This window comes from Esox lucius, chromosome 13 (genome assembly GCF_011004845.1).
Source record: "Esox lucius isolate fEsoLuc1 chromosome 13, fEsoLuc1.pri, whole genome shotgun sequence".
Taxonomy (NCBI): domain Eukaryota; kingdom Metazoa; phylum Chordata; class Actinopteri; order Esociformes; family Esocidae; genus Esox; species Esox lucius.
This window is the reverse complement of record NC_047581.1, coordinates 15,712,016-15,726,523: the sequence shown is the minus strand read 5'-3', so window position 1 is coordinate 15,726,523 and position 14,508 is coordinate 15,712,016. Positions and strand designations below refer to the sequence as shown.

The 14,508-nt window shown below is 38.9% G+C and overlaps 1 protein-coding gene across 1 annotated transcript in view; it reads left to right on the top strand.

The window, feature by feature from the left end:
- si:dkeyp-14d3.1 (transmembrane protein 132C) overlaps window positions 1-14,508 on the top strand; it is a 170,423-nt gene that overhangs the window by 1,506 nt on the left and 154,409 nt on the right. The gene's annotated exons all lie outside the window — the stretch shown is intronic.

The following is a 14,508-nucleotide window of genomic DNA, read 5'->3' as shown; positions in this document are numbered from 1 at the left end:
TAGTATCATTATATGGATTCTATTAAAAGGATATTGAGAACTTCTTCAAAATTCTAAGGAGTATATCTATAAGGATTGTAGCAAAGAATATATATTGTCAGTTGTGTCGTCTGTCCATAGAGTTATACTGAGATCCTTCTCACAACATCCCTTCCCTGTAATCTATGTGGCAGGGCTCTCTCCACTGTCAGTACAACCAAAGATGGAATTACATACATATGGTATATATTATTTAGCTTTGTTTGGCAAGTCTTTATAGAGCATCCATTTCTTCCACTACACAGACACTTGCTGTATATGTAGAATACATTCAGAGCTCCAGGGAAGGCCTACTGTTTAGCTGTCCGAAATATGTACAGAGAGCCTATGGCAGACGGCAAATTCTTTCTTTCCACTGGATTAACAACACTGATTTTCTTTTTGTTGTAAGATTAACTTTCTTGAGCATGTCGAAGATCCGTTTCATCACAAGCTGTTACCTAGCTGTTGTTGTTACCTAGCTGTTGTCTCTGCCTCATCCCAATAATGCCCAATAATTCTATTGAAGCTTTTGATAGCAGAATGTTTTCTGCTAAACACTTTTATTACACGTGATTTAATAAGTGTGTACATTTTGTTAATTACTTCCTATAATGACCAAGAGCCTTCCTAGTTTTTTTGGGGTGTGGACTTCCTGAAGTCTCAATTTACTGTAGCAGCATAAACGTCTGTTCTAGTCACCTTGCTACTTATCTCTCAACCTCTGTCATCAACTCTTTGATTTAAAGCATGAGAATTTAAAGTCTTTCTGTTCAAAGGTTTGTGAGCAGAACATGGCAAAGATGGTTGTCCTCTATATTATGCTGTAGATTGTTCCTTACTACTGAGCCCTTCTTAATCTAGAAAAAGTTCGAAGCACATGTACAGTAGCAGTTAAAATATATTTCCCTTCAGGAATGATAATGATTTGTTGTACCTTTATGTAATCATTGTAATGCAATTTTACTTTGTTTCTTTACATATTCATTTTTTATCTTTGTTGAGCATTCTGCGGGGAGAGCAACAGTAAGACTAATCACCACTATCTCCAGGGTAATTCATGAATTATAAGTGGTATATACCTGTCAAAAGTTTGGACACCTACTCATTCAAGAGTACTTCTTTATTTTTTACTATTTTACACATTGTGGAATAATGATTAAAACTTCAAAACTAAGAAATAACACATGGTAACCAAAAAAGTGTTAAAAAGATAAATTAATGTCATATTGTAGATTCTGCAAAGTAGCCACCCTTTGCCTTGATGACTGCTTTGCACACTTGACATTCTCTAAACCAGCTTGGTAGTCACCTGAAATGCTTTTTCAACAGTATTGAAGGAGCATGCACATATGCTGAGCATGTTCTGGTTGCCTTTTCCTTCTCTCAGCAGTCCAACTCATCCCAAACCATCTCAATTGGGTTGAGGTTGGCGGATGCTGGAGGACAGGTCATCTGACGCAGTGTGAATTTATGTTCTTTTTTTTTTTAGCAGAGGCTTCTTCCTTCTAGACCTCAGATGATAGCTATGTTTGTGCATTCTCTTTCTGACTCTTGACTTGTGCGTTTCAACAGTGATTGTGGCAAGAGAGGCCTGTAGATCCCTTGATGTTGCCCTGGGTTCCTCAGAAACTTCAATGAGCATCTTTTGGTCAGCGGTTGGGCAGAATTTGGAGAGATGATCTGTCCTATGTAGATTGCCAGTGGTCTTAAATTCTCAATTTCTAGATGACCCAAATGGATACTGGAATGATGTACTTCAAAATGCTTGAAAATAGCTTTGTGACCCCTCCCAGACACACGGGAATCAATAATCTTTCTCCCTAGGGCCTCAGAGACTACTTTTGATCTTGGCATGCTGTGTTACCACTCACCCATTTGGTTAAAACCAAACCAGACCAAGTTTCTAATATTTATTGAAGGCTGGTATTGGCATATCGCAAAAACAGAATTTTGCCGTAAACAGGTCACTGTCAAAATGTTAATTTTAGTAGACTGTCCAGCTCATCCTTTTCTAGACCTCTGATTGGCCAGCTCATCCTCCTCATGAGGATTAAATTGTAAATCTGGAATCACTGGGAAGTAAATAAACTGAAACATTGATTATTTTTTCACCAATTTGTTTTAGTTAATTAGTTTTTAGACTGCCGTTATATCTCTGTATTTGCCCTTTCTCAGTTTCATCATATCCAATTTCATCAACAGCCCTGTCCTATCCCAACAACTCCGAATAGATTGGGGAGTGTTGAATATCACTGCAAGCTTTTCTCTTAGGCATCCATGCCAAGCCATTGTGCTAGTTTCCATACTGCTCTTCCGATCTGGATGTCACGTGGGTCACATGATGTGGGTCACAACGACATCAGTTAGCTTTGTAGGTGCCCAAGCTGCCTGAGGGTAGAACTCAAACAATGAGATCAGGAAATCACTTCTTCTAATGACTCCCTGCTTATCAAGTGATGCCGGCCTAATTTGCATCAGCGATGGGGTTTCCCAAGCGCTCATGAGCTAGCAGCACAGTTAAAGCTTGAGCTTAGACTGTGGTGGTCAGCTTGGTGCTATGAGAGAGTTCCTCAGACCCTGAGAGGCCCAAGGGTTCACACTATTCAGTGCATTTAGCATTTATTAGGATCCCCTTTAGCCTCAGCCTAGACAGCAGCAACTCTTCCTGCGGTCCAAATGGAAATTCAAACATGACACAACACAATATATTATATTGTAACCAGTAATCTTATGTATAACACAATCTGCAATTACAGTACACTTTTAGGCATTCTAGTTGTCATTTTGTTGAGATTTTTTGAATTTGTTTTTCTGAAGAGATTACATCCCATGCTTACTCAAGCACCTCCCATAAGCTAGGTTGGCTCCATGGGCTCTTCTTACCATGCGGTCAAGCTGCTCGCACCACAGCTCAATAGGGATGAGATCTGGTGACTGTGCTGGCCACTCTGTTATATATAGAATACCAGATGACTGCTTCTTCCCTAAATAGTTCTTGCGTAGTTTAGAGGTGTGATTTGGGTCATTGTCCTGTTGTAGGAAGAAACTGGCTCCAATCAAACACTGTCCACAAGGTATGGCATGGCATAAAATGGAGTGATAGCCTTCCTTCTTCAAGATCCTTTTTACCCTGTACAAATCTCACGCATTACCACCACCAAAGCACACCCAGACCATCACATTGCCTGTCCGGTGTCTGTGTTCTTTCATTCATTTTAATCTCTTTTTTCTATGGGCCAGTCTGAGATATGGCTTTTTCTTTGCAACTCTACCTAGAAGGCCAGAATCCCAGATTTGCCTTTTCACTGTTGACATTGAGATTTGTGTTTTGCGAGTTGAGGACCAAGAGGCATGTTTCTCAAACTAGACACTCAAATGTTTGTCCTCTTGCTCAGCACCGGGGCCTCAATCTCCTCTTACTATTCTGGTTAGAGCCAGAGCTGTTCTGTGAAGGGAGTAGTACACAACGTTGTACGAGATCTTCAGTTTCAGAACAAGAATAGCCTGACAAGTTTCTGAAGAAAGCTCTTTGTTTCTGGACATTTTGAGCCTGTAATCGATCCCACAATTGCTGTTGCTCCAGAAACTCAACCAGTCCAGTTTTATTGCTTTTGTTGCTTCTTTAATCAGTACAGCAGTTTTCAGCTGTGAAAACATAATTGCAAAAGGGTTTTCTAAAGATCAATAAGCTTTTTAAGAAGCGTATATAAACTTAGCAAACAAAACATGCCATTGGAACACAGGACTGATGTTTACTGATAACAGGCCTATGTACGCCTGTATTTCCCAACAAATGTATGTTATTTTAACAGCCAAAAAATTAGCTATTTCTTTCGAAAACCAAGACATTTCTATGTGATCCCAAACTTTTGAAGGGTAGTGTACGTTAGTCATGGCTATTATTTATAAGTGTTTGCCTTGAAGCTTCTGTTTTGGACTTAGGGACTATGAAGAGATCTCTAGTTGCATGCCTTGTATGATAAAGATTGGTTTCTGAACTGTGTTAATTGCCTGAACAGAAAGCTTGGCTCCCCCAACACATCTCCACTTCTCATAAAGGCCAAAATTGATGCCGTCAGTCTCTCCACTGAGCCAAGAGTGGCTGACATGCATATCATTGACATTCAGCCTTCGTGTACATCTAACTGCTATATGTGCTGCTCTGTTCAGGGTCTACAATTTATCTATGTCGTTTGCTGTGCTTGAGCACACACATGGGCAGTGGTCCAGGTGCAAAAAAACTAGTGCATGTAGAACTTGTCTGGTGGACTGAGATTTGTCTAGAAACCAGAGTGTTTCACCAGAGATTTTTCACCAGAGAAGTTTTCATGTCAGCTTGCTATCTATGGTTACAATCTGAAGTTTCCCTAAATGTTTTAATTAACACATTATTCAATATTATAAAGCTGCTAATTTGGATTTTGGATGCTGAGCTGTGTTCCAAGCTGTATTGTATTGGACATCACAGACACACCTACTTCTGCTAACAGCTTCACCCAAATATTATAAGTGTGCCTCGAAAAGAATGTTATCACGTTCACGTTGCTGTCTGAATGATTTATTGAATTTATCCAATTATTTCTCCTTGTTTCTAGCCTAGCAATTAGTTTGGTTCAGCTGGGTACTAGTGTGGTTTGCCTCCAGTGCGTACTTTGCAAACAATACAAAATATTTTTTCTGAGCCAGGCGACATCAGGGATCAAAGTTATTATTATCATCACATTTATGTCCAAGTAAATTCTAATACCAAAGCTAAAACAAACGCATTGTAATTTTTTTATTTTTTTTTGGAGTGAGCTAGCAAGTGACACAAACGTGAGCCATCCTGCATGGGAACCACTTCTGAGGACAACCAGTGTTTTTACACAGGAACTATGAAATAAAAAATTATGATTGGGTCAGGTTTGTGGCCACACTACAACAGATTTTGTCTGGACTTTATCGTCTAATGGAAGAATTGAAGTGTATGCATTTACTAAAAATTTACTAAAAGCAGTAAAGCACACTAGTCAATGCTGGATTGTCAATACAGTCACAGGTAATTGGCCATCTGCTAAAGCATTGTGTCGAACAGTCAGTCACAAGCAGATTAAGTTTGCATACCCTGGCATAAATTTTCAAATTTTGGCATTGATTTTGAAAATACGACTGATCATTCAGTTGTTTATTTTAGGATAGTGATCATATGAAGCCATTTATTATGACATACAGTGGATATCAAAAGTCTACACACCCCTGTTAAAATGCCAGGTTCTTGTGATGTAAAAGAATGAGACAAAGATAAATCATGTCAGAAATCTTTCCACCTTTAATGTGACCTATAACGTGAACAAGTCAATTGAAAAACAAATCTTTAAAGAGGAAAAATAAAAAATAAAAAACTCACAATAACCTGGTTGCATAAGTGTGCACACCCTTAAACTAATACTTTGTTGAAGTACCTTTTGATTTTATTACAGCACTCAGTCTTTTTGGGTCTATTAGCATGGCACATCTTGACGTTCCAATATTTGCCCACTTTTCTTTGCAAAAGTGTCCCAAATCTGTCAGATTGTGAGGGCATCTCCTGTGCACACCCCACCCCACAACACCCCTCCTGTGCACAATTGGATTCAGGTCTGGGCTCTGTCTGGGCCATTCCAAAACGTTAATCTTCTTTTGGTGAAGCCATGCTTTTGTGAATTTGGATGTGTGCTTTGGGTCATTGTTGTGCTGAAAGGTGAACTTCATCTTCAGCTTTCTAACAGACGCCTGAAGGTTTTGTGCCAAAATTGTCTGGTGTTTGGAACTGTCCATAATTCCCTCCTCCCTGACTAAGGCCCTGGTTCCAGCTGAAGAAAAACAGCCCCAAAGCATGATGCTGCCACCACCATGCTTCAAAAGTGGGGATGATGTTCTTTGGGTGATGTGCAGTGTTGTTTTTGCGCCAAACATACCTTTTGAAATTATGGCCACAAAGTTCAACCTTGGTTTCATCAAACCATAACATATTTTTCCATGTTCTTTTGGGGGACTTGATGTTTGTTTTTGCAAACTTCAGCCGGGCCTGAATGTTTTTCTTTGTAAGAAAAGGCTTCTGTCTTGCCACCCTACCCCACAGCCCATTCATATGAAGAATACGGGAGAATGTTGTCACATGTAGCACACTTGTATCTTTCAACAATGTGATCCCCCTGATGCTTTGGAAACTCTCTGCAGACCATGGCTTTTGCTTTGAGATGCAACTAAGAAAATGTCAGAAGAATCCTGCTAGAACAGCTGAACTTTATTTGTGATTAATCAGAGTCACTTTAAATGATGGCAGGTGTGTAATTACTTCTATTTAACATGAGTTTGAATATGATTGGTTAATTCTGAACACAGACTTCTTCCCAATTATAAGAGGGTGTGCACATTTATGCAACCAGGTTGTTGTTTTTATTTTTCATTTTTCCCCCTCAAAGATTTCAGCTTGTTTTTCAATTGAATAGTTCACATTATAGGTCACATTTAAAGTGGAAACATTTCTGACATTATTAACGCTGCTCTGTGGTTGTTTCAAGGAGCACAATACAATGATACTTGAACAAAAATAAGCTGCATGGTCGAGTTGCCAGAAAGAAGCCTTTACTGTACCAATGCCACAAAAAAGCCTGGTTACAATATGCCCGACAACACCTTGACACACCTCACAGCACACTGTAATTTGGAGTGACAAGACGAAATTCGAGCTTAATGGTAACAACCAGAGGGGTCAACAAGGCCTATCGTAAACAGAATACCATCCCCACAGTGAAGCATGGTGGCGGCTCACTGATGTTTTTGGGGTGTGTGAGCACTAACGGCATGAGGAATCTTGTAAAAATGTATGGCAAGATGAATGGCAGCCTGTTATCAGAAAATACTGGCAGGCAATTTGCTTTGTTCAGTACGAAAGTGTCGCATGGGACGCCCTTGGACTTTCCAGAATGACAATATCCTTAAGCACAAGGCCAAGTTGACCCTCCAGTGGTTAAAGCAGAATAAGTTGAATGTTCTGGAGGGGCCATCAGTCTCCTGACCTTAATATCATCAAGCCACTCTGAGGAGATCTTAAACATGTGGTTCATGCAAGATGACCAAAGACTTTGCATGAACTGGAGGCATTTTGCCATGACTAATGGACAACTATTACAAAAGACTGCATGCTGTCATTGATGCTAAAGGGGGCTATACACATTATTAAGAACTAAGCGTATGCAGAATTATTTACATGGGTCAGTTAATTTTATTCTTTGTTTCCATGTTTTGTTTTATGATTGTGCTTCTCTGTTATGACCTACAGGTAAATGTGAATCCCATAAGAAATAAAAGACGTGTTTTGCCTACTCACTCATGTTTTCTTTACAAATGTTACATACATTAACAATTCTCCAAGGGTATGCAATCTTTTGAGCACAACTGTAATTATATAATAACTTATGTGGCCCAGTCAAATGTCTTGAGTAAAGTGTAAACAGCAACAACATGCCAAGATTAATAAGCCTAATGATGGTAGGTCTGCTAGCAATGGCAATGATAACAGCAGTGAGAAACGGAGGGAAGACAGATTATCTAGGTGCAATAGTAGCTTGCTGCGAGGCCTTGTAGCTGCAGATACACCTTTTTTGCAGCCTAATACATGCTCTGGTTCATCATGGTAGATCAAATTTGCTTACATAATTTCCAGATGTTTTAAAAAATCTGTTTTTTCTTTTTATATGCTTGACGTGGGGAATCTTCTATGCCATCAATGAGTGATAGCTAAGCTCCGCCCAAGCATTACATCTACAGCTCTGGAAAAACAGACCACCGCACCTCATTCTTTCCTTTCCAAAAAAGTTGGGGTTATAATTAAGAGACCACTGCAAATTGAACGCTTCTGTTCCTCACTCAAAACTTTCCTTATCAACTTTTTTGGAAAGGAACAAAAAAGGTGCAGTGGTCTCATAATTTTTTTCAGAGCTATATTTTTTGTTTTAGCAATAGGTTAATGATCAGTGATATTAAAAGCTGCCCTGAAATCTAACAATACATTTGCCATAATCTATTTATTATCAGCTTCTCAGCAGTTTATGACAGGGCTAATGTGACAGGGCTTTATGACAGGGCCTGTTGAGGGGCCTTTCCTACAGGAGTTAATTTAGTGTTTTGTGAAATAATGTGGGATTTAGGTGTATATTTTCTTTAAACGCTATGTACTGGTAGCAGGCTGATTGGTTAGCTGTTTGAACCATTAAAGGGTGCTTTACTATTCCTAGGTAGCAGAATGGCTTTGGCTTGCCTCCAGGTCTTGGGGCAGACTCTTTCTTCTAGTCTTAGATTAAAGATGGGGCAAATAGAAGTGGCCAAACAGTCTCTCAATCTCAGTAATTTACAATCCAGGTCGTCAATACCACGTGATTTGTCCTTATCGATGAATAGCAATAATTTTTTCACCTCTTCCACAATAACTTTGCTGAATTCAAAAAGACAGTGTATTTTATTATTTGGTCATTTTAATAATTTCTATTTATTCATAGTTCCTTCAGGGTTTTTATTAATCATGGAATTATCAGGATGCAAAAATAAGTGCCCAGAAACATATCATCTATTATTTTAAGAGTCATTTACCAACTTGTATTTTGGGATCACTATCTTAACATAAAAAAATTAAACTGAAAACATGGGATTCATTGTTGAAGGTTATGTCCAAATGGGGTATTATGCATTGAAAAGCATTAAACAAGACCATTATCCTTGATCTGCTTATTTATTAACAGAGTTGTATATAAATAAAATAAAGTTATGCAAATGACAGGTGTGAGAAGTTCAAATCAAACCTCTGCTGGTCAGCAGAATTATGTCACTAGGAGGTGGTGTAGCCGAATTGTATTTCCTTTTCTGAGACCAGACTACAATAGCGGCCTACAGGGGAAATGTATTATAATATTTACACAATGATTTTTGGGTGTTACTGTTATACAGTTGTTCAATCAAGGGAGAATGCCAGGCACAGCATCACTTGTTCCTGCATGACGACCGCTGCACTGTTCCAGAGTAAGGCAAAGGATGTACCATAACTAGTAACATTAGCCATGGCAACGTGTAATGATTCCCCACTGGAATCATGGAAATACCTTCCTTCCTTTTTCTGGATAGGAATGTATTGTAGAGAGTATTTTTTCCTAAAAGTTTTATGAAATCCTTCCTTTTACCAAGTTACCTAATTGACAATCTATTCTCATTTACGACACCTGGGAAAAGAATAACAATTGCAACACATTACTAAATTATACAAGTAATTACACTATGTTCAAGAACACAATGTGCTGTGGAATAGGTAATGGATCAAGTATACCTAGTGATGGCCAAACGAGGCTTCATTAGCATTATTTTAGCAGCAGGATTTTATGCTGGCAGCACTCAGATTTTCTTTTTCAAAATAAAAGCCATCATTGAAATTTACAAGGCAATAAAGTTAACAATCTAGTCTGTAAAAAAGAACGAACAAGAACATTGGAACGGACATTAAACATAAAATGTACTGACTATATTGCCTTATATATTTCAATTATAGCTTTTCTTTTGAAAAATAAAATCTGCTAGCATAATATCTTGCTGCTAGAAGAATGGTAATGAAGCCTTGAATGGCCATCACTAAGTATACCCATAAGTTACACCACAGGAAGTGATACAAATATACGTAGATGGATTGTTGGTCATTGTATGGATAAGGTGCTTAGCAGTTGCAGGGATTAGTTTGCAGTTCAGACAATTTGTTTAAAATGATAACAAGAGTTAAGTTTAAGTCTTTTGTAAGTTGGTCCAGTCATGTGCAGAAAGGAACTAAAAAGAACACTCGCCAAAGGAAGTGTTTGCTTTAGAAATGACCAGAGAAAGGTATCTACCAAATATCTTACAGATTTCAATTGGGTTGAGAAGCGAGTGGAAATTAGCCTAGGAGGTGGAGATTAGCCTTGAAGGGATTTATAAATAAGTTGGTACCAATGAGTGTAATAGAGCATAAATATCACAGTGGTGAGTATTGTTGGAGCACTGGTGATAAAGCAGATGACCTGGTCATATACGACATCTAATTTGTAGGGGTGTCTGTTAGCAGCAACTCTGTAAATGACATCACCAAAGTCATGGACTGGTAGGATGGTCATTTTTAAAAGAGTATGTTTTGCAGCATGGTTGAAGTAGGCTTTGTTGCAAAACAGGAAATTATTCTACATTTGATTTTAAACTGAAGGTGTCTAATATGGACCTGGAACGATTTAAAGGTCTGACCAGATACAGGGATACTAGAACCATATAAGGTGAGAATGTTTGTAGGTTTTATTAGAATTCCTTAGTTGGAGATAAAGAACAGTGTAATCTATGTTATTGAAGCTGTGTTGAAGGGTAGTGAGTTTAATGAGGGTCCAAATGTATGCAAAAATTGTTGTTTGTGTAAAGGTGAATGAGAAAGACACAGGCAGCAGGTGCAACTTTATTTACGTTTATTTGCTATCAGAACATAACTGCCAGCAAGGTAGCTAAAGTGTTAGCAAGTAGCCTAAAAGTAGTTGGCTTTATCCAAAGCTACGACAAAGCTGCATCATAATTTTTCTTTCCCAAAACCATAGTTTTACTTTGACATTGTGGCCAACTAGATTGTTAGATTAACTGTAGCTCTGAAAAATGAAACTAAGAGTAAAACATGAATTTGTCAACACAAACCATCCTTGCCTGTAAGGAGTAAAATGTCTGTATTTTCAACACATTTTCTACTCTAAAATGCTTTGTGGAGATGGCCACGGATCTCACAAAAAATAGACTTTCAGCAAAATGAGAAACATCAGCAAAATGAGAAACATCAAAAAAGTGTTACTTTTTTAAGCAGAGACATTTTGTTTTCATTACTGCAACAGTAGAGATGTTATTACAGTAGCAGGCAACGCAGGGAGAAAATGCTAAGCTAGCACAACATTACATTAAATTTGAATGCAATATGTTGTACTTCAAGTCAATACAATTATATTCAATTGCTCGATTAGTTTTATGTCAAAGAAAACCTGTAACTGAATCATAGTCGTATTGTTCTGCTGTTTAAATGTATCATTGGCATGCACATTTGTCCTTGCATTTATTTTTGGAAGAAATGGTGAACTGGTGGCTGGACAAAGGACAAAAGAGCCTTGGAGTGGAGTCTGTAAGTAACCATCAGCGTCTTGAGGAATCAGTGCTAAATGCATTAGAAGAAACAATGGAGTGACATTGTGTAGGTTCTATGTGTGGTCCTGTCCCATTATGATTTTGTGCATATTTTCAAGGCCCATTGACATATTTCTGGGGAGGTGGATACTTTCTGGATTGTGACGTTTGGAGTCTTCACAAGGATTCAGAGAGATAATGGGCCTATTGCAACCATGGATGGCCACTAGATTGACAGCTCATTCCAAGCTGAACAATATTTAAAATGATCTATATCAATAAAGATAAAATAATGTCCATTTTAATGTATTTAAAGGGGCATGTCGTCCTGGAGGAAGCTTAGGTGGTTTGTATCGAGTTTGAGAGATATCTAGGTCAGTGAGATTTGTTTCACACAACTGGCCAGACGGAGCACAGGACTGTGATTTGCATGCTTAACAACACTGTATTACATCAGGTGTACTGGAGGAATATCGAGATCTGAAAAAACATAGGCACACGACTACACACATACAGTATGAGTCTGTGTGTAGTCATGGTTGTCCTTGATTGATAGAGCCATTGGATGTATTGCTGCAGTGTTGCTATCAGCAGATAAAATATGGCCCAAAGTGTGAGGGCACCTCCACTAGTTATTGAGGTCAGGTGTTTCAAACAAAACTATTACTCACAGCTACATGAAATCCAGCGCATAGCCATGAAGTCTCCATAGACAAACAATGGCAGTACAATGGGTTGTCCTGAAGAGCTGAGTGACTTTAAACATGGCACTGTCATAGGATGCCACCTTTGCCATGGAACTTTGGCCCCGGTCAAATGTAAGTGCTATAATTGTGAAGTGGATGCGTCTGGGAGCAACAATAACACAGCCATGAATTGGTGGACCACACAAACTCACGAAGCGGGGCCGCTGAGCTACATCAGCACAAGATCTATGCGTCAGGAGTTTAATGAAATGGGTTTCCATGGCCGAACAGCTGTACGCAAGCCTCTCATCAACATGTACAATGTCCATCATCGGCTGGAGTGATGTAAAGCACGCCGCCACTAGACTCCGATTCGACATGGTTAGTGTGGAGGAGGGGCCTGCACAGAGCCCTGACCTCAACCCCACTGAACACCTTTGGCAGAAATTGGAGCAGCGATTGCAAGCCAGGCCTTCTTGTCCAACATCAGAGCCTGACCTCACAAATGCTCTTTTGGCTGAATGGGCACAAATTCTTACAGAAAAACTCCCAAATCTTGTGGAAAGCCTTCCCAGAAATGTGGCGGCTGTTGTGGCTGCAAAGCGGGGGGCCAACTCCTTAATAACACCCATGGTTTTGGAATGGGATGTCCAACAAGCTCATATAGGTGTGATGGTCATGTTATGCTCAAAAGTTGTGCTCAAAAGTTTGCATACCCTTTTGAGAATTGTTAATATATGTACCATTTGTAAAGTAAACATGAGTGAGCAGGCAAAACACATCTTATTTCTTATGGGATTCACATTAAACTGTAGGACCATAACAGAATGGCACAATCAAAAAACAAAACATGGCAACAAAGAAGAAAATGAACTGACCCCTGTTCAAAAGTCTGCATACGCATAGTTCTTAATAATGTGTATTGCCCCATTTAGCATCAATGACAGCGTGCAGTCTTTTGTAATAATTGTCTATGAGGTCCTGAATTCTTGCAGGTGGTATAGCTGCCCATTAGTCATGGCAAAATGCAAAGTCTTTGGTCATCATGCATGAACCACACGTTTGAGATCTCCCCAGAGTGGCTTGATGATATTAAGGTCAGGAGACTCTGATGGCCACTCCAGAACATTCAACTTTTTCTGCATTAACCACTGGAGGGTCAACTTGGTCTTGTGCTTAAGGATATTGTCATGCTGGAAAGTCCAAGAGCGTCCCATGCGCAGCTTTCATGCAGAAGAATGCAAATTGTCTGCTAGTATTTTCTGATAACATGCTGCATTCATCTTTTAACAAGATTCCCTGTGCCTTTAGAGCTCACATAGCCCCAAAACATAAGTGAGCCACCACTATGCTTCATAGTGGGGATGGTATTCAGTTCACAAAAGTCCTTGTTGACCCCTCATTGTAACCAGGATTTTTTTTGTGGCATTGGGGCAGTAAAGGCTTCTTTCTGGCAACTCGACCATGCAGCTCATTTCTATTGTCGTATTATCATATTGTACTCCTTGAAACAACCACACGGTCTTTTTCCCCAGCAGCCTGTATTTCTCCTGAGGTTACCTGTGGGATTTTCTTTGTATCCCGAACAATTCTTCTGGCAGTTTTGGCTGAAATCTTTCTTGGTCTACCTGACCTTGGCATGCTATCAAGAGATCCCCAAATTTCTACTTCTTAATAAGTGATTAAACTGTACTGACAGGCATTTGCAAGGCTTTGGATATCTTTTTATAAATATAAAGATGACCTTGTTTTATGTTTATAAAGTTCCATTACACAGGTTTTGACAGTTCTTTCCTGCTCCCCTGGCTCAGTATCTAGCCTGCTCAGTGCATCCATGTGAGACCTAACAAAGTCATTGGCTATTTATACACAGACACAAATTGCAATTTAAAAAGCCACAGGTGTGGGAAATTCACCTTTAATTTCCATTTTCACCTGTGTGTGTCACCTTGTGTCACAAGGCCAAACATTCAAGGGTATGTAAACTTTTGATCAGGGCCATTTGGATGATTTCTGTTATCATTTTGATTTAAAAAGGAGCCAAACAAATGTGATAATAAAATGATTTTCATTGTCCTTAAATAAACAACAGTTTTTTAGCATGATCAGTCATATTTTCATTATCAATGCCAAAATTTCAGAATTTCTGCCAGGGTATGCAAACTTATGAGCACAACTGTACGTTTAAACTTATATTGAATCTTAATTAACGTATAAGGTGTTAATATTTTTCCAAATACTACATCTCTGGGGTGACTGTGATTCCTGCTTCAGCCCAGTCCCTCCCCCTTCCCTCAGCATGTTCTCCAAACATTTCTTTATACATACTGGTTACTGCTTGCTAGCTAAGTAACTTTACACTACACAACACAACGTGTTGATTTGAATGATACATTTTAGAAAATTATTTCATGTGGTGATGAAACCATACATGTTAGAACCCGATTTTTCTCCTGATGATATCCTGGTGAAACATTTTCAAAATACAGATTAAAGTATGTATTTACTAATCGCCGTTGCACCACGTAAGTTTCATCGTGACCAAAAATTATTCTGCACCTTCTTGCTAAACAAACATAGTGGCTGTGGGAACTGACATACTGCAATTTTTGGGTTTAAAAGC